At 49.0% G+C, this 23,835-nt stretch overlaps 1 protein-coding gene across 2 annotated transcripts in view; it reads left to right on the top strand.

Annotated features, from left to right (window-relative positions):
* itga9 (integrin, alpha 9) overlaps positions 1-23,835 on the top strand; it is a 493,651-nt gene that overhangs the window by 148,286 nt on the left and 321,530 nt on the right. The window lies entirely within an intron of this gene.

Genomic DNA, 23,835 nt, shown 5'->3' on the forward strand with positions numbered 1-23,835 from the left:
GTTTAAAAGTCTCAGAAAGAGGATAATGTTAGGAATGTGCAGGAGGGCTACCAGCCTCTTTAAGGAGAAAAGACTGTTTAATGTTTGAAATATCAACTTTGTTAGAATAGTCCCCATGAGAGATTACAGCAAAACCTTGCAGATATTCATAGATTTACAGTCGGTCTGGTTTTTACATTTGGGGCGTGCCTGCACGGATGGGAGTGGATATGGAACCTGCTCTTACCTGGGATGATGTGGAGATGCCGGCGTTGGACTGGGGTAAACACAGTAAGAAGTTTAACAACACCAGGTTAAAGACCAACAGGTTTATTTGGTAGCAAAAGCCACACCCAAATAAACCTGTTGGACTTTAACCTGGTGTTGTTAAACTTCTTTACTGTGCTTACCTGGGATCACATTGTTAAAGTGATATTACACCGAATAGCCAATTAACGGTCATCCAGCGTGAAAGGCGCTCTGTGGAAGGCCAAGCATTGCTCGCGAGGGGGGCACTGGGAAAATGGGAATGTGCAGGCTGGTGGTTCCAATGTGCTCCCTCAAAGGACACCCTCGGAGGACAACCTCTAAGGAGTTGTCCCAGGAAGCTGTGGGTCTGTGAAAAATAACTATCAGTGGAAAATCTGTGCCACGAGTGTGTACGGAAGCTCAACATACGCAGACCTCAGTCTCCTGGCACATATGTTAATTTTATTTGATTAATTTAATTTAATTTCACTTTGGATTGAGGTTGAAAGTAAATTGCAAAGGCCAATCGGCCCGCCCGGCAACCGTAAAAGCAAGACTGGCAATGTAAAATCCCAGTCAACTGCTGTTAAATTTAAATTGGAATCTTGATTGTTGGCAGGCACACTTCTGATTCACGTGCACACCTGTCGACTGAAGTATCGCACGAGGACACGATGACGTTAGAACACATGCCTGATATATTCTCCTTTTACGTGCTTCCAGGTCGGGCACGCAGTCGAACTTTATATGTAAAATTCTGACTGATGCATCTTCTTTTATTTGGGTGCCAAATTGCTTCACATAGCATCACTTGTAGTAACACTACAGAGGATTGAACTGCTCTCTGTGTTCCCCGACATTGCCATAACATGCCTATATTAGGAGCAAGAGTGTAGCAAGAGAAAGGGTAGGCTCACTTAAGGACAATGGAGGGAAGTTATGTGTGGAGCACAGAAAATGGGTGAGATCCTTAATGAGTACTTTGTATCAGTATTCACCAATGCAAAGGACATGATGGATGTTCAGGTCAGGGATGGGTGTGTGAACGCTCTGGAGAATGTCTATATATTGAAGAAGGAAGTGTTGGGTATCCTAAATTGCTTTAAGGTAGATAAGTCCCTGAGGCCGGATCGGATCTATCTCAGGTTAATGCGGGAGGCAAGGGGAGAAATAGCTGGGGCCTTAACAGATACTTTCATATCATTTTTGACCACAGGCGAGGTTCCAGAGGACTGGAGAATAGCCAATGTTGTTCCCCTTGTTTAAGAAAGGAAGCAGGGACATTCCAGAAAGTTATGGGCCAGTGAGCCTGACATCAGTGGTGGGGGAGCTTATGGGGAAGATACTGAGGGACAGGCTATATGCACATTTGGAAGAAAATGGACTAGTTAGTGACAGGCAGCATGGTTTTGTACGGGGAAGGTGATGTCTCACCAACCTGATTGAGTTTTTTGAAGAGGTGAGAAAGATAATCGCTGAGGGAAGGACTATGGATGTAGTTTATATGGCCTTTAGTAAGGCATTTGACATGGTCCCACATAGCAGACTGGTACAAAAGTGAAAATCGCATGGGATTTGGGGTGGGCTGGCTAGATGGATATAGAACGGGCTTGGTCAGAGAAGACTGAGAGGAGCAGTGGAAGGGTTTTTTTCAGAATGGAGATCTGTAGCTAATGGTGTTCCGCAGGGATCAGTGCTAGGATCTCTGTTGTTTGTAGTATATAAATGATCTGGAGGAAAATGTGGGTGGTCTGATTAGTAAATTTGCAGATGACACAAAGATTGGTGGAGTTTTTGGTAGTGCCAGGGATTGTCAGAGGATACAACAGGATATAGTTAGATTGGAGACTTGGGCACAGAAATGGCAGATGGAATTTAATCCCAACAAATGCGAGGTGATGCATTTTGGAAGATCAAATTTCAGTGTTAACATGTTAACATTAACATACAGAGGGATCTGGGCATGCATGTCCACAGTTCCCTAAAAGTGGCAACATAGGTGGCCAAGGTGATTAAGAAGGCATGTGACATGCTTGCCTTCATTAGCTGGGGCATTGAGTACAAGAGCTGGGAAATCATGTTGCAGCTATATAAAACCTTGGTTAGGCCGCATTTGGAGTATTGCGTGCAGTTCTGGTCACTACATTATCAGAAGGATGTGGAAGCTTTGGAGAGAGTGCAAAGAAGGTTCACCAGGATGTTGCCTGGTCTCGAACGTGTTGATTATGAGGAGAAGTTGAATAAACCAGAATTGTTTTCATGGAAAGATGGAGGTGAGGGGAGACCTGATAGAGGTCTACAAAATTGAGAGGTAGAGACAGGGTGGATAGTCAGAGGCTTTTTCCCAGGGTGAAAGTGCCAATTACATGGGGGCACAGGTTCAAAGTGAGAGAGGGACAGTTTACGGGAGATGTGTGGGGGAGGTTTTTCACGCAGAGTGGTGGGTGCCTGGAACGTGTTGCCAGAGGAGGCACGTTAGCAACATTTAAGAGGCATCTGGATGGGTACATGAAAAGAGAGGGAATAAAGGGATACGGACCGAGTAAGGGCAGAAGGTTTTATTTTTACTTCGTAAGGGCACCATAATCGGCACAGGCTTGGAGGGCTGAAGGGCCTGTTCCTGTGCTGTTCTTTGTTCATGACATTCTATTAGTAGCAGTAGCGTGTGCTAGAACACTATAAATGGATGCCAGCCTAACGTCACACAGCTCAACTGGCTGATGAGATGTTAATATCCGAACGTTGGGGAATGAATGCGCAGGAGTTATACCATGCACAAAAGTTGTGGTTGATGGAGACCAATCATCTCAGTCCCAGGATATCACTACAGTCATTTCTCAGGGTCATGCCCACGTCAACCATCTTCAGCGACTTCATCAATGACCCTCCCTGCATCATCATGTCAGAAGTAGGGGTTTTCACCTCACTGATATTTGCATAATGTTCAGCACCATTTGTTACTCCTCAGGTACTGAAGCAGTCTGCGCCAGTGTGCAGCAAGATCTGGAGAGTTTTCAGGCTCAGGCTGATAAGTGGTAAATAATATTCATAGAACATAGAACAGTACAGCACAGAACAGGCCCTTCGGCCCATGATGTTGTGCCGAGCTTTATCTGAAACCAAGATCAAGCTATCCCACTCCCTATCATCCTGGTGTGCTCCATGTGCCTATCCAATAACCGCTTCAATGTTCCTAAAGCGTCTGACTCCACTATCACTGCAGGCAGTCCATTCCACACCCCAACCACTCTCTGAGTAAAGAACCTACCTCGGACATCCTTCCTATATCTCCCACCATGAACCCTATAGTTATGCCCCTTTGTAATAGCTCCATCCACCCGAGGAAATAGTCTTTGAACGTTCACTCTACCTATCTCCTTCATCATTTTATAAACCTCTATTAAGTCTCCCCTCAACCTCCTCCGCTCCAGAGAGAACAGCCCTAGCTTCCTCAACCTTTCCTCATAAGACCTACCCTCCAAACCAGACAGCATCCTGGTAAATCTCCTTTGCACTCTTTCCAGCGCTTCCACATCCTTCTTATAGTGAGGTGACCAGAACTGTACACAATATTCCAAATGTGGTCTCACCAAGATCCTGTACAGTTGCAGCATAACCCCACGACTCTTAAACTCCAACCCCCTGTTATAAAAGCTAACACACTATAGGCCTTCTTTAGAGCTCTATCCACTTGAGTGGCAACCTTCAGAGATCGGTGGATATGGACCCCAAGATCTCTCTGTTCCTCCACAGTCTTCAGAACCCTACCTTTGACCCTGTAATCCACATTTAAATTTGTCCTACCAAAATGAATCACCTCACATTTATCAGGGTTAAACTCCATGTGCCATTTTTCAGCCCAGCTTTGCATCCTATCTATGTTTCTTTGCAGTCTACAACAGCCCTCCACCTCATCCACTACTCCACCAATCTTGGTGTCATCAGCAAATTTACTGATCCACCCTTCAGCCCCCTCCTCTAAGTCATTAATAAAAATCACAAAGAGCAGAGGACCAAGCACTGATCCCTGTGGCACTCCGCTAGCAACCTGCCTCCAGTCCAAAATTTTTCCATCCACCACCACCCTCAGTCTTCGGTCAGATAGCCAGTTACCTATCCAATCGGCCAACTTTCCCTCTATCCCACACCTCCTTACTTTCATCATAAGCCGACCATAGGGGACTTTATCAAACGCCTTACTAAAATCCATGTATATGACATCAACTGCCTAAATCATGCTACACAATTGCTGAGCATTGACCATCTCCAACAAAAGCAAACCTAACCATCTCCCCAAGATGTTCAATGGCATTACCATCACTGAATCCCCCACTATCAGCATCTTGGGGGGGGTTACCATTGACCTGAAATTGAACTGAACCAACCATATAAAATACTGTGACTAAAACATCAGGTCAGGTGGTAGATATTCTGTGGCGAATAACTTATCTCCTGTCTCCCCACAATCTATCTTACCAGGTGCAAGTGAGGTGCCTGATGGAATACTCTCCATTTCTTGGATGGGTGCAGTTCCAGCAACATTTAAGCAAATTGGCACCATCCAGGACAAAGCAGCTCGCTTGATTGGCAACCCATCCACCATCTTCCACATTCACTCCCTCTATTGCCATGGCTGCAATGTGTACCATCACTGCATGCATGCACTGCAGCAACAATAATAAATCAAATCAAAACTTGCCAAGGCTCCTTTGACAGCATCTTCCAAAGCCACAACCTCTATCACCTAGAAGGACAAGGTCAGCAGTTGTATGGGAACACCACACCCTCCAATTTCCCCTCCAAGTCACCTATCATCCTAACTTGAAACTATGATGCAGTTCCTTCACTATCATTGGACCAAGATGTTGGAACTGCTTTTCCAGCAAGACTGTGGGTGTACCTGCACCAGATAGACTGCAGCGGCAAGAAGGTGACTTACCACCACATTCTTGAGAGCAATTAGAGGGGCAACAAATGCTGGCTTTGCCAGCAATGCTCACGTCCCATCGAAGAGTGGCGAAGTTAATGCCTTGCCCCCAGCCTGAGCCCGCCCAACTCCCAGGACTCTTGACGGATCCATCCTCTACAGCCTGGCAGTGGCAGAATGGTAAATGGCTACTGGGCCTACCTCCACGAGCCCCCTCAGGGCCCAAGGCACCAGAGTGTCAGTGCCAGGGGACAGTGCACTGTTGGCACTGCCAAGGCGGGTGACCTGAAGAGAGGCTGAGTGGAGGTCTGAGGGGGAAGGGGGCCTGCGTGGGGAGTTGGGTCGGATAAACCTCATGCCCGCATGGTGTGGTGGGGAGGTGTCTCTCATTGCTGAGGAGTTGGTGGTGATTCCTCAACCAACATGCCAGGTCCTCGCTTGTGAGGACTTGTATGAAAGCCAACGCACTGCAGATCCCGCTGCGGAAGCGGGTGAATAGTGAGAGCCATACGACTCGGGCTGCAAGCCCGCTAATTATATTTCAAGTAGTTCATTTTGTCGGGAACCTGAATGGGGCGAGCTGGGCCAGGAGCATCGTGACGGGTTTGGTGCCTGTCGCGAAACCAATTTTTTGCCCAATAACCAATTCTCCAGGCCACCGTCATACTCAGGGGAGCTCGGGGGCCTGAAGAATCCTCCCCAATAAATGGTAGAATGCTGGAATAGAGGACCTTGAGTTCATGAATGCAGATTCCTGAAGATTGCTGACCAGATAGATAAGGTGATTATGCAGGCATAAGGAATACTTTTCCTTTATTAGCCAAGGCATAGAACATAACCTCCCCACTCTTATGTTAGAACTAGTAAATTAAAATGTGTCCTTTGGTCTGAAAACTGACCCTTTGCCAGTTTCTTTACTAATGCTGTCAAAACCCTTCATCATATTTCATTTTCTATGAAATCTCCTTCAATCTCCTTTACTGCGAGGAGAATAATCTCAACTTCTCCAGTCTCTCTACGTTGTTGAACTGCCTCATTCCTGTAAGCCTTTCAATAATCTTCCTCTGCAGCCAAGGTCTTGGCATCTTTTCTATTCTGTGATGCATGGAATTGGGCAAAATACTCCAGCTGAGAGGCCAATTGTGAATTATAAATGTTTAACAAAGCTTCCTTGCTTTGGTACTCCAAACCTAGACCCTGCCAAAGTATTGAGACTGTTAGTGGGTCAGAAAGCCATTGGCCGCTATAGTAGGCTTTGCAGCATGGTTCTTTAATTGAGCCATGGTATTAACATCCCATTTCTGAGTTCTTTGACCATCAGGGAGGATAAGATCAAAGGAAGCATTGCTAATGAGAATGACCCAGACTTGGGTTAGCATGGCTCACCAGGTCATGAATTTTTGAGGCTGCAGCAGCCACAGATGGAGAGAAGACCTAGCAAAGCTGACCCTGGGCTTCTCACTCTTATCTGGAGGTTCTGCTGTGAGATCAGAGGACGGTAGTGAAAGAGTGAAAGAAGACAGTGGGTGGAATATTCTCCCCCTCCACAGTATGTTTCGCAGTGGCTGAGGCGGCGCTTTGCTCACTGACAGCGGGATCTTATGATTTCGCCATTGTCAATGGGATTTCCCATTGAATACACGCCTCACCACCGGGAAACCTGCAGTGAGGGTGCGCAGTCGGCGGGCCTGTAAAGAAAAAGGAACGCAGCCCAACACCTCTATAAAGTCAGGCAAATTTAATCGCCTTATCAACTTCCCCTGCTACCTTCAAAAATTACTGTACTCCAAACCTCCAGGTCTCACTGTTCATACAATTAATTAAAAAATCTTCTTTCCAAAAGGTCATACTTCACACTTCTCTGCATTGAATTTGAGCTGTCTTCACTAGTCTATGATTTTCTGAAGTCTACTGTGATGTTTACTACATGTTCTCGTTTGTTGTCATCTGCAAACTTTGAAACTATGCCCCCTTTCCTAAACCCCAAATATTCTTACAATTGCACTCTCAAAATTCCAACCACCCAGCCATTGGCCCTCCGTTTACCACAACACTTGTACAGCACTGATCTGTTGAATTACACTCTCACCACCACTTTTGATACCCTAGTCACCTTTGTCATCAATTCTCTCTCTATCCATGACCATTTCCCCTGGTATGACCCTTATCTTCATTCCCTTATATCCAAAGGATGCAGACTTGAATGGAGAAGGCAGACATCTGGCTTAGCTGTTCACCACCACATCTGGCTTGACCACAACAGAGATTTTTCTTGTCTGCCAAAGTGCTCACTCTTCCATGATTGCCCTGGAATACAAAGAAAACCCCAGCTTCCTTTATCCAAAGCTACCATCTTCTTAAACCACTTTGCTCTGTCTCATCCACCCTCACTTCCAACAGTAAGTGCAAGAGGGCTTTTTGTCACTAATTTTGAGACAATTTGATCAGCTGTCACTATCTTTTCCTTGCCTTCCCATTGCCCACCGGGTCAAAAGTCTTGTAAGGTTCCCCCCTATCCCAGCCCTGAACCTGCATCTTTCTATAGTTTATCGCCTATCTCCTCACATGACTCTTTGGGCTCAGCTTGGTCATGAAATCCACCTCTTGCCCTGCCATCCCTATTCCCCTAAATTTCAGGTCACCTCTTGCCTTGCTTATTTACTGTTATTGCCTGGGCATCCTTCCTGCATCATTCTCTAGCTTCTGCACATAACTCTGAATCCCCCCCAAAGCCTTTTTATTCTAATTTTAGTAATCAACAACATTTCAGACTACACAATTTTTTTCAGGTGTTCAAGGACAAGATGATATTTAATAAAAGCTCCCTGTATATTACTTATTTCTGTTGACTTTAACTTAGTTCCAGAAGTATTCAGTGAGCTTAAACAAGGTGCTTGAAGTATCAGCAGTTTTGTACGAGTCAAATTAAAAAGAATAAAAAATAGAAATCTGATAGAAAAACTGAAAATAGATCTATGAATTTAAAAAAAATGATCACTGGCATTTGAGATGTGGCACCTTCATCAGAATTGTTATTTTAGTTTTCAATTCTAATGAAGGCTTTGCATCTCAAATGAGTGTTTGTGTTCTGTTGCCATATTTCCAACTTTTATGTTTGCCCTTGCAGTTCTGTGTATCATCTCGTGCTAAAGAAACGGCTCTCCTCCCATTATTGTCCTTGGAGGTTATATTCAACCATTTCAGTTGCCTGCAATGCTCTGACGCACCACTTCAGTGGTTAAGGTGCAACCATTTCAAAAAGACCCTCAACTAATAAACTAAGTGATTCATTTTAATTGAGTGGGTCAGCCACAGCCTTCTCCACATCCTTCCCAGTGGGTTCCGCAATAATGTAACCTGTTCAGGGAATATTCTAATCCCCAAAGAAATAATTTTAATATTTTGTGATGTTGGAAATGTCCAGTTTGATTTGGCAGCTGACCATGATTGACAAATGATTTTTGGAGAGTCTGTTGTTGCATATAATTTAATGGAGATGCGTCTATCTAATGATCATAATCAAGAGAAATAAGTCTTACCTAGATCAGGGTTAAATTGATACACAAAATAACATAAGAAATAAGAGCAGGAGTAGTCCACTCAGCTCTTCATGTAAAGCATTTTAAAATTTATATTCAGATATTTTTGTAACAAAAGTCAATATATAATTTGCCTTTTTAATTTATTGCTGTAGCTGCATATTAGCTTTCAGTGGCTGGTGAACAAGAACACCCGAGTCTCTTTGAAGTTCAACACTTCCCATCCTCTCATCGTTTCAGAAATAATATGGGTGCAATCTTCCCAAAATTGCGCAGTGTTGGATCAGATGAGAAAAGCTGTGCGAAACTCACCAGCTTTTTAGCTGCCCTTTCCCGCCTGATTTAACAGCACTTCAATTTCAGGGTGCTGACGGGGATCTCACAGCCAGCTGGAAGGATGGGACTTAAACACGCCAACAACTCTGGGAATCTGAGAATGGGGCTCCCTTTTTAAAGAAAGGGACACTCTCCTCAAGACCCCCCCACCCCAAACACAGAAGGGGAACCTCCTCACAATGGTGGAGGATAATCCCCTTCACATGTGCTGCCTGCATGTGCCCCCTGCCAACATTGTGAGTGGACACTACAGCATCAAGCTCTTTAATGACATAATGTATGTTAAAATCTGTATATCAGGTTCATGCCCATGGATAGGGTGTGGGGAGGGGCGGGTGTGAGGAAGTTCTCAAACTGACATCTGTTTCGGGTTGCTCACGGGATTTATCCACCATTAGCAAATATTGTGTGTGATTGCTTGACCACTGAAATGGACGAAATTTTAATGGATGGAGGCTTGATGAATAATCAAATCCCTGCTGGTCATTGTGCTATTGTAGAGAAAATTGCACTATTCATCAGCAGATGGAGTGGTATACAAGTTTCTTGGATATGAAGTTTGGTAAGTTTCCCATGTTCTGTTGGGAATGCATCATCTCACCAAAAGGCTGTACACTACACACAGGGAGACCTGCATACTCTCCGAGAGGAATTGCATGGAGAATCAGGTAGAATGCTATCCAGCAGTGCCAGCCTTGCTGCTCGAGGGATGTGGCCCTGGTACCCATTGCATACATCCTCTCTGTAAGGACAGCACAGAAACGCTGGGAGAAGTTTAATGCTTCAACCAATGTAGCAAGATAAGTCCAAAGCACTCTGTGCCATTCTCCTTTGCCCATGATTACCACCTGACTACTCCCCTCTCGCTTGTTACATTCTTGAAAGGATCAAGTATTTAAAAAAAGAAAATCAGGGCAGAATCACAGATCTTTTCTGGACTGGAAAAAGGCTAAAATTTCTGCTATGAAGTGTACAAGAGGCAGTGGTAGTGGTAGTGGTGGACAATCACACACTTTGAAGACAGAAGAGATCTCTGTTTACCCAGTGACACAGTGTGAAGGACTAGTTTCCGTTTGCCCCAATATTCCTACGACAACTGCATGAGGGTGCCCATGGAAGGTGCTGTACTTTTCCCAGAGTTATTCTCAGTATGTAGGTGGGGGGGGAGGGGAGGGTGCTGGTGCTGGGAGTGACATGCTGAGACTACTACTGTTGATGCTGATGGAGGGCAAGTGCCTATGTGCAAACCTGAGTCTGGGTTGAAAGGATATCTGTGAAGTCAAACATTAGCAAGCAGAGTTTGGGGCCTCTTCAGAGTTCGGAAATGTTTCTCTTCTGCAAATTAGGTGATTTGGGGTGCAGATGTGCTGCTTTCTGTCGGTCTAACGTGCCCGGAGAGCATCAGTGATGTTAGAAGCAAGACTTTCCTGGGTGTCAGCAGGTGCCTGCTGTTCCTCTGTAATTGAGTTCTGTGGCACTTGATCCCTTGATTATTTTAGTGCACATCTTGACTGTAAAAAGGCCCATGTTGGATTTGTTCCATTTGCTGTCTTCCAATTGATTCCAAATTATTTTATTAAGAGAGAAAGAACTTGCAGTTATACATCCTTAGAAATCACCACACCGTGTAATACTGATGCAAGAGTTTTGAAATGCAGATTCTGTTGTTGTACAAGCAAGCACAGCAGCAGATCAAGTGCAGCAGCTCACACAAATAACAAATGAATGGATCACCAGATAGAGTCATAGATGTTTACTGTGTGGAAACAGGCCCTTCGGCCCCAACTTGTCCATGCCGCCCAGTTTTTACCATTAAGCTAATCCCAATTGCCCATGTTCGGCCCATATTCCTCTATATCCATCTTACCCATGTAACTGTCGAAATGCTTTTTAAAGACAAAATTTTACCCGCCTCTACTACTACCTCTGGCAGCTTGTTCCAGACACTCACCTTCCTCTATGTGAAAAAATTGCTCCTCTGGACCCTGGATAATTTATTTTTTGGTGACACCAGATGAGAGAATGTTGTTATCGAGGATATCTAAGAGCCCTGTGAAATAATGCTGTGGATCCACTTGAATAAGCAAGCAGCATTTACCTCCTCGTCCAAAAGGCAGCCCCACCAACAATGCAGCCCTCCCTCCGTCTCAGGGTACAATGTGTAATCAAACCTTTAAAATGGGACTTGAACCCTCGACCCAGAAGTAAGACTGATGCCACGTGTGGAACCACGTAAATAACCAGGACTAAAAGTTGTAAAACTAGTAATATTATCTGATTAATTTTGAGTTTATGACAATTAACATGCAGGTAATTTTTCAAAGCAAAGAGACTAAATATGTAACCCTCCGGAATATACTCCAATATTCCACGCACATGCGCGCACACACTCTCTCCCCCAGCCAGATGTGATTGACACACGATCCTTCCTCCATCCCTGTCTCTTTTTGAATAAGTCACAAACATTTTAAAAATTAAGTATTGGAAAAAAAAGTATTATCATAAGAAACACTCAGTATGAACCAACACTTTATATAAACAAAACCCATAAGTCCTGGATAGTAGTTGAACAATATGGGCTGCCAAGAATAATAGACAGATTGCCATGTATTATTGATACATTGCTGAGATTCTCTGAACACTTAGCTGACTTCTGTCAGAGCTACTCTCTTTGTTCTTGAGCTGCTCTGCCAAGATACACAGACATGGCATGACAGCTGTGGGTTTGCTGCAAGAGAGCTCTGAGGGTGCCAACTATCCTGAAACTGAGAAGCTTGTGCTCGTGCAGTAAACACAATGAAAGAAACATAAACAGTCCAGTTCAGATCAGGAGTGTCTATTGCTGCTAACTGAAATAAAATTCCACTTAAAAGTGTAAGCATATAATTTTCTTCCAAAAAAGACTGACTGTTAATGGCTTACCAACGGATGATTGTTGCTATTGTTACTTCCTCTTTGTAACTGCATAAATTCACTGAAACCTACTCAGTATGTCAGCATTGGCAAACCAATTTTTCTCCTTTTGCAAGTTGCTCATTCCCACTCACCAGTTTGTGGTGAGTATTTGACAATGATTTAGGTGACCACAGCCTTCGAAGCTGTGTGATAAGCTGCCAAGAAGTTTTATTCTAACAGGACAGATTGAAAGTCCATTTAATTACACGAGCACAAGAGATTAAAACAGGAATAGACCATATTACCCATCAAACCTGCTCCACCATTCAAAATGATCGTGGCTGATCTTGGTTTTCAACTCTGCTCTCCTTCCCCACCTCATATCTCTTGATTCCTTGAGAAAATAAAGACCTGTCTATCCCCACCTTAAATGCATTCAGCAACTAATCACCCACAATACTTTGGCATAAAGAGTTCCAAAGATTCATCACTCTTTGAGTGAATGAATTTCTCCTCATCTCAGTCCTAAATGATCAGTCCTTTATCTTGAGATTGTGGTCCCTCGTTTTAGATTCCCCAGCCAGCGAAATGATCTCTCAACATCTCCCCTATCAAACCCCTTTATAATCTTGTATGTTTCAGTGAAATCGCCTCTCATTCTTCTAAAGTCCAGAGAATATAAGCCCAATTTACTTAGCCTTTCATCAAAGGACAACCTTCTCATACCAGGGATCAATCTAATGAACCTTTGCAGTACTGCCTCTAATGCAAGTATATCCTTCCTTAAGTATGAGACCAAAACTGCGCACAGTATTCCAGGTGTGGTCTCACTTAAGCAGTGTACAAGTGTGGCAAGATACTTTAATCTTGTAATCCATTCCCTTTGCAATAACGGCTAATTCCCTTGTTATAATTAATTGACACAACTAAACTTTTACAGGACAGACTTGTGTTAAAATCAATTTCTTAATACTTGAAAGTGATAGGAAAAGCTTATAACCTTACCTGTTAGCTTCGTTCAGTTGGCCACACCTTTGCTTCTGAGTTAGAAAGTTGTGGGTTCATAACATAAGAAATAGGAGTAGGCCATTCAGCCCTTTAGCTTCTCTGTGCCCTACTCACAGTTCACTTTCCAACCTAACTTTGTATCATCAGCAAACTTGGATACTTTACACTGAGTACTCGCTGCCCAGACTTTTGCTCCTAGTTCAGGTGTGCAGAGTTGGGAGATTTCCTGGCTCTGTGAACCGATCTTTAAAACTAGTTGCCCGCTGCTCAGGTTCTTGTTCTCGGGAGGGGTGGCAGGAAAGGGTTGGCCAGGTTAGGAATTGGGCCCATTGCCCTGGGAATGAGTGCGGAGGCTGCCAGATGCAGAGGTGGGTTGAGCGGAAGTCTTGCCTCTGTGATCTAGCACTGTCTAAATAAAGAAAGAAAGTTAAAAAGAAAGGCAGTCCTCACTACTCATCCCTGACCCCAGACATTCCCTATGCCTCATTCATGCTAACCAATGCCAAGCAATGCTCCTGCATTGTACACTTCTTTGAAAGTTCTTTGACAGCTTGGTAATTCCAATGAGTTTGTGTTTAAAAAGTGCACAATAATGTTTAATTTTAACAATTCCAAAGGGTCTCTTACCTGTCCCAAAGGGTGCCCTTGCAGATGTCCTATTCACAGGGGCAGGTTGGCTATCCAAATTAATCCACCAAATTCAGACCTCCTCTTGCCTGTCCTATTCTGCGCATTCCAGGTTTCACACTCCTGGTTTACCAAATCCCATTTGAATGGCCAGCTGCCTCCATGAGTCATTCATGTGTGAATCCCAGCTTGACTCCAGTCCTGCTGTCGTGAAAATGAGAAATGCCTATTCAGGGACTTGGAATTTTCATCCATTTCTGGGATTTTTGCAATAACGGAGAGGCTCTCCATCATGGTAAAAAATTGGGCCCTCATCTCAGCCATAGAAATGGATTACAAATAACTGAGACCCAAGCACTGATCCTTCTACCTTACTATTTATAGCCTGACAACCTGAAAATGATCTGTTAGTTCTTACTCTATTTTTTATCTGTTAACCAATCCTCAATCCATGTTGATATACTATCCCAAATCCCTGGTGTTCCAATTGTGTCCCATATCCGTAGGGGGATTGAATTTAGGAGTCGTAGCGTTATGTTGCAACTGTACACAACTCTGGTGCGGCCGCACTTGGAGTACTGTGTGCAGTTCTGGTCCCCACATTACAGGAAGGATGTGGAGGCTTTGGAGAGGGTGCAGAGGAGGTTTACCAGGATGTTGCCTGGTATGGAGGGGAGATCCTATGAGGAGAGGCTGAGGGATTTGGGATTGTTTTCGCTGGAAAGGCGGCGGCTAAGAGGGGATCTTATTGAAACATATAAGATGATTAGAGGTTTAGATAGGGTGGATAGTGATAGCCTTTTTCCTCTGATGGAGAAATCCAGCACGAGGGGGCATGGCTTTAAATTGAGGGGGGGTAGTTATAGAACCGATGTCAGGGGTAGGTTCTTTACCCAGAGGGTGGTGAGGGATTGGAATGCCCTGCCAGCATCAGTAGTAAATGCGCCTAGTTTGGGGGCGTTTAAGAGATCCGTAGATAGGTTCATGGACGAAAAGAAATTGGTTTAGGTTGGAGGGTCACAGTTTTTTTTTTTAACTGGTCGATGCAACATCGTGGGCCGAAGGGCCTGTTCTGCGCTGTAATGTTCTATGTTCTATGTTCTATTAAATGTGACTTATATTGTATAGTACCTTATTGAGTGCTTTTGAAAATCCAAATATATACATCCACTGCTTCAGCTGTCTTTACCCCGTTGGTTATCAACTCAAACATCTCTAAAAGCCCCACTCCTGCACTTAACCATATAATTGAGGTTGACATTTCAGTGTGATAGAGAGCAGTGCTATAGTATGGATGAATATAAATTGAGACTGAGTGAAGTGGATATAGCAGATTTCTGACACTGTTTAAAGAAGTGAGTTTTCTAAGGGTCTTGGACAGCATTCATTCCTTAAATATCACCATTAAAGATAAACTAGCGAGTCAATGATCTCAATGTATGGGACTTGTCAAGAACATTTGTTTCTTGATTTGTTCACGGGATGTGAGCATTGCTGAAAAAAGCCGACATTTATTGCCCAAGTCTTGAAGTGGTGCAATGAGCTAATACCTGAACTGCTGGAGTAAAGGTAGTTTATTTAGTTAGCGTATTCCATGATTTTGACCCAGTGACAATGAAGGAAGTAATCTATTTCCATGTCAAGTTAATTTGCGACTTGGAGGGAACTTGGAGGCCGGCACGGTAGCACAGTTGTTAGCACTGCTGCTTCACAGTGCCAGGGACCCAGGTTCGATTCCCGGCTTGGGTCACTGTGTGGAGTTTGCACGTTCTCCCCACGTCTGCGTGGGTTTCCTCTCACATTCTGAAAGACGTGCTGGCTAGGCCCGTACAGGCGTTGGACTGTGGCGACTAGGGGAAGTAATTTCATTGCGGAGTTAATGTGAGCCTTACTTGTGACTCATAAATAAACTTTACATTACCTTGCCGGTGGTGGCATTTTCATGCAGCTACTGCCTTAGCTTTTAGGTGGTACAGGCCATGTTTGGAAGGTGCTTTCATCAAGCCTTGGTGAGCTTCTGCAGTGGATCTTACAAATGGTAAACACTGCAGCCATTGTGGTGGTAGGTGAATGTGTAAGATGGCAGATGGGGTGCTGATCAAGTGGGTTGCTTTGACCTGGATGGTTTTGAACGTCTTGAGTGTTGTTGGAGCTGCTCCTATCCAGGCATTGGAGAGTATTCTCTTATACACCACACTTGTGCAGTGGAGAGGTTTTGAGAGTCACAAAGCGAGTTTCTGGCCACAGCAAATCCAGCCTTTAACCTGCTCTTGTTGCCACACTATCAAGTTAAGTTTCTGGTCAATGTTAACCTCCAGGATGGTAACACCATAAAATATAATGGGGAGAAGGTCATTTTTTGGCACTTGCGCAACACAACTGTTATTTGCCTCTTATCAGCCCAAGCCTGAACATTGTTCAGGTCTTGCTGCATGTGAGCACAGACTGCTTCAGTATCTGAAGAATCACGTATAAACATTGTACAATCATTAGTGATCAATCTCCCCCCACTCGCTTCTCTCATTATGATGCAGGGAAGATCATTGGTGAAGCAACTGAAGATGATTGGGTCGAGGACAGAAACTACTGCAGTTATGTCCTGGTGCTGAGAAGATTGGCTTGCAGCAATGAAAACAGTCTTCCTTTTTGTTAGATATAACTCCAGTCAGTGGGCAGTTTCCCCCTGACTTCTCATTGACTTCAAATCTGCAAGGGGTCCTTGATGCCTCACTTGATCAAATGTTTCCTTGATGTCAAAGGCACCCACCACCCTGCCCCCCCCTCCAACCCTCCCCCCTCCCCCTCCAACCCTCCCCCCTCCCCCTCCAACCCTCCCCCTCCCCATCCCGCTCCCCCTCCCTGCTCCCCCCTCCCCGCTCCCACCTCCCCGCTCCCCCTCCCCGCTCCCCCTCCCCGCTCCCCCCTCCCCCCTCCCCGCTCCCCCCTCCCCGCTCCCCGCTCCACCCTCCCCGCTCCCCCCTCCCCGCTCCCCCCTCCGCGCTCCCCCTCCGCGCTCCCCCCTCCCCGCTCCCCCCTCCCCGCTCCCCACTCCCCGCTCCCCCCTCCCCGCTCCCCCCTCCTCGCTCCCCCTTCCCGCTCCCCCTCTCCCTCTCCCTCCCCTCTCCCCTTCCCCCCTCCCCCTCCCTCCTCCCCCTCCCCCTCCCCCTCCCTCCTCCCCCTCCCCCTCCCCCTCCCTCCTACCCCTCCCTCCTACTCCTCCCCCTCCCTCCTCCCTCTCCCTCCTCCCCCTCCCTCCTCCCCCTCCCTCCTCCCCCCTCCCTCCTCCCCCTCCCTCCTCCCCCTTCCCTCCTCCCCTCCCCCTCCCCCGCCCCACCTACCCCTCCCCATCCCTCCTCCCCATCCTGCTCCCCCCTCGCCCCTCCCCCTCTCCCCTCCCCCCTCTCCCCCTCCGCCCTCCCCCTCCTCCTCCTCCTCCCCCTCCTCCTCCCCCTCCTCCTCCCCCTCCCCCTCCCCCTCTTCCCTCCCCCCCTCCCCCTCGCCCTCCTCCCCTCCCCCTCCCCCTCCTCCCCTCCTCCTCCCCTCCCCCTCCTCCCCTCCCCCTCCTCCCCTCCCCCCTGTCCCCCTCCCCCTGTCCCCCTTCCCCTCCCCCTCCTCCTGTCCCCCTCCTCCTGTCCCCCTCTTCCTGTCCCCCTCCTCCTGTCTCTCTCCCCTGCCCCACTCCCCCTGACCCCCTCCCCCTATCCCCCTCCCCCTCCCCCTATCCCCTCCCTCGTCCCCCTCCCTCCCCCTGTCCCCCTCCCCCCATCCCCTCCTTCGTCCCCCTCCCTCCCCCTCCCCCTGTCCCCCTGTCCCTGTCCCCCTGTCCCTGTCCCCCTGTCCCCCTCCCCCTGTCCCCCTCCCCCTGTCCCCCTCCCCCTGTCCCCCTCCCCCTGTCCCCCTCCCCCTGTCCCCCTCCCGCACCCCCTCCCGCACCCCCTCCCTCCCCCCTCCCCCTCCCCACCCCTCCCCACCCCTCCCCCTCCCCACCCCTCCCCACCCCTCCCCCTCCCCCCTCCCCCTTCCTCCTCTCCCCCCTGATGCACCATTGATTACACAAAGACTAGATGTTGTGAAACAACAGGCTTTTATTAACAAGAACAGAAGCACTCCCAAACTGATAGCTAATCCGAACTAAGGCAAAAGGGGCGGAGAGCAGCCACCTTTATACCCCGAGGAGGGCAGAGCCCCGGATTGAGGCAGCAGGGGCGTGTCCAGGCATATCACATAACTATCACATAAACAGACTCCTACAGTGGTTCACCACATTCAGCCCCTGTTTAAAAAAGAGTTCGGCGGGGGCGAGGTGGTGGAACGACAGTCACAAGTTATTGATTCAAGTTACAAGTTCAGTCTCTCCGGGGGCTTGATCTGCCGCTGTGACCGTCGCAGTGTCAGCCGTGGTGCCGGTTCAGGAGGCCGCGGTGATGAGTCAGACGCCAGTCCATAATCGGTGAAGCCGTCCGTAGTGCCTTCAGACTGCCGGGTGTGTGGAGGCTGCTCCTGGGGCTCAGGCGTGCCGTACACGGGGGCTAAATGAGCGTGCTGCGACTCTGGTGCATCATGGACGACATTGGGAGCTGGGGGTGAGGGGTCGTGGGACCTAGTACCTGCGGGTGTCAGATCGCGAATGGAGACCGTGTCCTCCCGCCTGACGTGATACGCCACATGGGCGTATTGGGGGTTGGCGTGGAGGAGCCGGACCGTTTCGACCAGGGGGTCCAATTTATGAGTCCGCACGTGCTTCCGGAGCAGGACAGGGCCAGGGGACGTCAGCCACGACGGTAGTGGGGTCCCCGAGGAGGACTTCCTGGGGAAAACAAACATTTGTTCATGAGGGGTGGCGTTGGTAGCCGTGCACAGTAGTAACCTAATTGAGTGTAGCGTATCAGGGAGGACCTCTTGCCAGCAGGAGACTGGAAGACCCTTAGACCGGAGAGCTAATAAAACGGCCTTCCAGACTGTCGCATTCTCCCTCTCTACCTGTCCGTTCCCCCTGGGGTTGTATCTGGTGGTCCTACTTGAGGCTATGCCTTTGGAGAGTAGGTACTGGCACAGCTCATCACTCATAAAAGAGGAACCCCGGTTGCTATGAATATAGCTGGGGAAACCAAACAGGGTGCAGAGGCTGTGCAGGGCCCTGACGACCGTGGCCGAGGTCATATCCGACCAGGGAATAGCAAAGGGGAACCGCGAATACTCATCAACGACGTTGAGGAAGTATACGTTGCGATCAGAGGAGGGGAGGGGGCCTTTGAAGTCAACGCTCAGGCGTTCGAAAGGGCGGGTGGCTTTGATGAGGTGCGCTCTGTCTGGCCGATAGAAGCGTGGCTTGCACTCCGCGCAGACGTGGCAGTGCCTGGTTACAGACCTGACTTCCTCGATGGAATAGGGCAGGTTCCGGGCCTTGATGAAATGGAAGAACCTGGAACCCCCGGGTGGCAGAGGTCATCGTGGAGAGTCTGTAACCAATCTAGGTTTGCGCTGGCACAGGTCCCCCGGGACAGGGCGTCTGGGGGCTCATTGAGCTTCCCAGGCCGGTATAAAATGTCGTAATTGTAGGTGGAGAGCTCGATCCTCCACCTCAAAATCTTATCGTTCTTGATTTTGCCCTGCTGCGCGTTACTGAACATAAAGGCAACGGACCGTTGGTCCGTGAACAGGGTGAACCGTTTGCCAGCTAAGTAGTGGCGCCAGTGCTGCACCGCCTCCACGATGGCTTCTTCCTCTTTTTCAACAGAGGAGTGTGGAATTTCAGGGCCCTGGAGGGTGCGCGAGAAGAAGGCCACGGCCGCCTGGTTAAGAGTGGCGGCGAGGGCAAAATCAGATGCATCGCTCTCCACCTGGAATGGGGTGGATTCGTCTACAGCGTGCATTGTGGCCTTCGCGATATCCGCTTTGATGCGGTCAAAGGCCAGCCGAGCCTCCGCCGCTAGGGGAAAAGATGCGGATTTGATGAGCGGACGGGCTTTGTCTGCATAATTGGGGACCCACTGGGCGTAGTATGAGAAGAAGCCTAGGCATTTCCTCAGCGCTTTGAGGGTGGTGGGGAGGGGAAGTTCCAGGAGGGGACGCATGCGGTCGGGATCGGGGCCAAAGACCCCGTTCTCCACAACACAGCCAAGGATGGCGAGGCGGCGCGTGCGGAATACGCACTTCTCTTTATTATAGGTCAGGTTGAGGAGTGCCGCGGTATGGAGGAATTTTTGGAGGTTGGCGTCGTGGTCCTGCTGATCGTGGCCGCAGATGGTGACGTTATCCAGGTACGGGAAGGTGGCCCGCAACCCATTCTGGTCCACCATTCGGTCCATCCCGCGCTGGAAAACCGAGACCCCGTTGGTGACGCCGAAGGGGACCCGAAGGAAGTGATAGAGACGGCCATCCGCCTCGAAGGCAGTGTATTGGCGGTCTTCCGGGCGGATAGGGAGCTGGTGGTATGCAGGCTTCAAATCAATGGTGGAGAACACCCGATATTGTGCAATCTGATTGACCATGTCAGATATGCGGGGAAGGGGATACGCGTCCAGCTGCGTGTATTGGTTGATGGTCTGACTGTAGTCAATAACCATGCGAAGTTTCTCCCCAGTCTTAACAACCACCACTTGGGCTCTCCAGGGGCTGGCACTGGCCTCAATGATCCCCTCCCCCAGGAGGCGTCGCACCTCGGACTTGATAAACGCTCTATCTCCAGCGCTGTACCATCTGCTTTGGTGGCAATGGGCTTGCAGTCGGGGGTAAGGTGCTCAAAGAGCGAGGGAGGGGCGACTTTAAGGGTCGAGAGACCACAGGTGGTGCGCGGTGGCTGGTCTGTTAGCTGTGGATTTTGGACGGAGATTGGGGGAAAAGGCCCATTATACACCATGGTGACGGTCACAAAGTGACACATGAAATCTAGCCCCAGTAGTACGGCAGCCGCAGAGCTGTGGTAGCACGAGGAGCCTGCACTTGTTGTACACTGTGCCCCGTAGAGTCAGAGTTGCTACACAGTACCCGATGACATTCACCGACCGGGACGTCGAAGCCATGAAGATTGATTGCTGCATTGGCAGTACTGGCAGTGCGTAGCGCCTCACCGTGTTAGGGTGGATGAAACTCTCCATACTCCCACTGTCAAATAAGCAATTAGTAGTGTGGCCGTTTACCTTGATGTCCATCATCGACCAGGCGAGTTGGTGAGGCCTGGACTGGTCCAACGCGACCGAGGCCACTGTCGGATTAGGCGATGCGGTGGACGGTTCCCAAAATGGCGGCCCCCGTGACTCGGCTGATGTCACCCAAGATGGTCGCATGTGGCTGATGGCGTGCAAGATGGCGGCCTCCGTGGGTCGCACGTGGCCGCTGGCGTCCAAAATGGCGGCACCCGCGGATCGCACACGGCCGATGGCGTCAAAGGCAGTGCCTCCCGTGGATCACACGTGGCGCTGCCGGGCCTGGGGGCCGATTTTGCCCTGCAAACTTTCAGGTAATGACCCTTCTTACTGCAGCCAGAGCAGATCGCGTCTTTCGCCGGGCAGTGTCGTCGTGGGTGCTTCTCCAGGCCGCAGAAGTAGCACCTCGGGTCTCCGGGGACTGCCGCAGTGGTCAGTTCGGCGTCGGAACGGGGCGTGGCATAGGTTTGCGGCCCTCCCGGGTACAGAGATGGCTGCGGTTGCGGTGTCCACGGTGCGCCCTCGTGGTCGGGGGTGTAGGCCTCGAGGTTCCGGAAAGCCACCTCCAGCGAGCCGGCAAGCTCCACAGTTTTCTTCAGGTCCAGCCCACCTTGTTCCAGCAGGCGCTGCCGGATATAGGTCGACCTGATGCCCGCGACAAAGGCATCTCTGATCAGGTCGTCGGCGTTTTGGGCGGCTGAAACGGTCTTGCAGTTGCAGGCTCTGCCGAGTGCACGCAGTTCACGCAGGAATTGCTCAGTCGATTCCCTGGGCTGCTGTCTGCGAGTGGCCAGCAGATGTCTGGCGTAGACCTCGTTCGGCTGCCAGTTGTACTGGCTCTTGAGGAGATCGATTGCCGCCTGGTAGGTTTCCGCGTCTCGGATCAGCGTGAAGACGTGAGCGCTGACGCGGGCGTGGAGCACATGCAGTTTGTCGATGTCGGTTACGACGATGGAGGAGGAGGAGGCGATGAAGTCTCAAAACAGCGCAGCCAGTGATCAAAAGAGTTTGAGACCCCAACTGCCTGCGGATCCAAATCCAATTTGTCAGGTTTCAGGAGTTGCTCCATCTCAAAATTTTTGTTAATAAAATTAATGCACCATTGATTACACAAAGACTAGATGTCGTGAAACAACATGCTTTTATTAACAAAGAACAGAAGCACTCCCAAACCGATAGCTAATCCGAACTGAGGCAAAAGGGGCGGAGAGCAGCCACCTTTATACCCCGAGGAGGGCGGAGCCCCAGATTGAGGCAGCAGGGGGGGTGTCCAGGCATATCACATAACTATCACATAAATAGACTACTACAGTGGCTCACCACACCCCCTTCTCCCCCTCCCCTCCCCCCTCCCCTCCCCCCCTCCCCTCCCCCCCTCCCCTCCCCTCCTCCCCTCCCCCTCCCTCCCACTCCCCCTCCTTCCCCCCTCCCCTCCCCCCTCCCCCTCCCCCATCCCCCTCCCCCCTCCCCCCTCCACCTCCCCCCTCCACCTCCCCCCTCCACCTCCCCCCTCCACCTCCCCCCTCCACCTCCCCCCTCCACCTCCCCCCTCCACCTCCCCCCTCCACCTCCCCCCTCCACCCTCCCCCTCCACCTCCCCCCTCCACCCCCCCTCCACCTCCCCCCTCCACCTCCCCCCTCCACCTCCCCCCTCCACCTCCCCCTCCACCTCCCCCCTCCACCTCCCCCCTCCACCTCCCCCCTCCACCTCCCCCTCCTCCTGTCCCCTACCCCTGCCTCCCTCCACCTCCCCGCCCCTCCCCCTCCCTCCCCCTTCCCCTCCCCCTCCATCCCCCCTCCCTCCCCCTCCCTCCCGCTCCCCCTCCGCCCCCTCCCCCTCCCCTCCCCCCCCCCTCCGCCCCCTCCCCCTCCCCTCCCCCTCCCCTCGCCCCCTCCCCTCCCCCTCCCCTCTTATATCAATAATGTCATGAATAAATATATCTATGACAGGTAGATTGATGAGGGTGAAGTCAAGTAAAAAAGAGAAAATTGCTCCTTTCATGATCACCAGATGTCCGAAAGCATTTTATAGGTAATGAAGTATTTTTGAAGTGTAGTCATCGTTGTAATGCAGGAAATATAGTGTCCAATTTAGTATTGCAAAGTCCCACAAACAATAATGTGATAATGACCTGTTAATCTGTTTTTGTGTTGTTGATTGAGGGATAAATATTGGCCAGAATATTGTTTTTACCTCCACCTCAGTGGGCAGCTGGGGGGGCCTCAGTTTTGCATCTCATCTGAAAGGCAGCAGCTCAGACAGTGCAGCACTCCCTCACCACTGGAATGTCAGCCTTAGCTTTTTCTCTCATGTTGGTTCTCTCACCACCTGTTTTTGAGCCAGTGTGACAGAATGCCCTGGACTCTGCCAGGTCATTCAATAGTGCTGCCGCTGAGCCAGTCTTGGTGATGGACTTTCAAGTCCCCCATCAAGAATACAATCTGGGCCCTTGCTATCCTTCGTGCGTCTTCCAAATGTGTTCAATGTGGAGCTATACTGATGCGTCAACTGAGGGTGGGCAGGAGTTGGTAATCAACACTAGTTTCCCTTGCCTCTATTTGACCCAATGACATGAAATGTAATCGGGACTGGTATCAATTTTAAGGATTCCCAGGACCATTTCCTTCTGACTATGTATCACTCGGCAGGGTCTTCCCAGGGATGTTATTGAAGATGTTTGGCATGTTGGCTTGGCTAGTCTGCGAGATAGCTTTCTCAATGTTGTCTCATGTCCTGAGATTATCATTCAATTATAGGGTTGATTGTGCAGGTTGAGCATTGGTTGTGTCAGGTGCCTAGGTTAATGTTACAAAGTTCATCTGGTAATTCTTATTGGACCTTTTGCAGCGGTTTGACACAACTCAGGGGCTTGTGAGATAATTTCGGAAGGCAACCACGTTATTACAGGACTGGAATCACACACACATCAGACTGACCAAGGACAACAGATTTCCTTCCTTGAAGGACATGAGTAATTTAGGTTATTTTTTGTGATACTCTGTTATTGTCATAGTCATTGTCACTGACTAGTTACTTATTTTAGATATATTTTCATTGACTGAATTTAAATATATTTGCTTGGAAACAAAATGCTTTGTAATTTCCTGAAAAGCTGATAAGATGCTATAT

The sequence above is a fragment of the Mustelus asterias genome, chromosome 7, assembly GCF_964213995.1.
Source record: "Mustelus asterias chromosome 7, sMusAst1.hap1.1, whole genome shotgun sequence".
Classification (NCBI taxonomy): domain Eukaryota; kingdom Metazoa; phylum Chordata; class Chondrichthyes; order Carcharhiniformes; family Triakidae; genus Mustelus; species Mustelus asterias.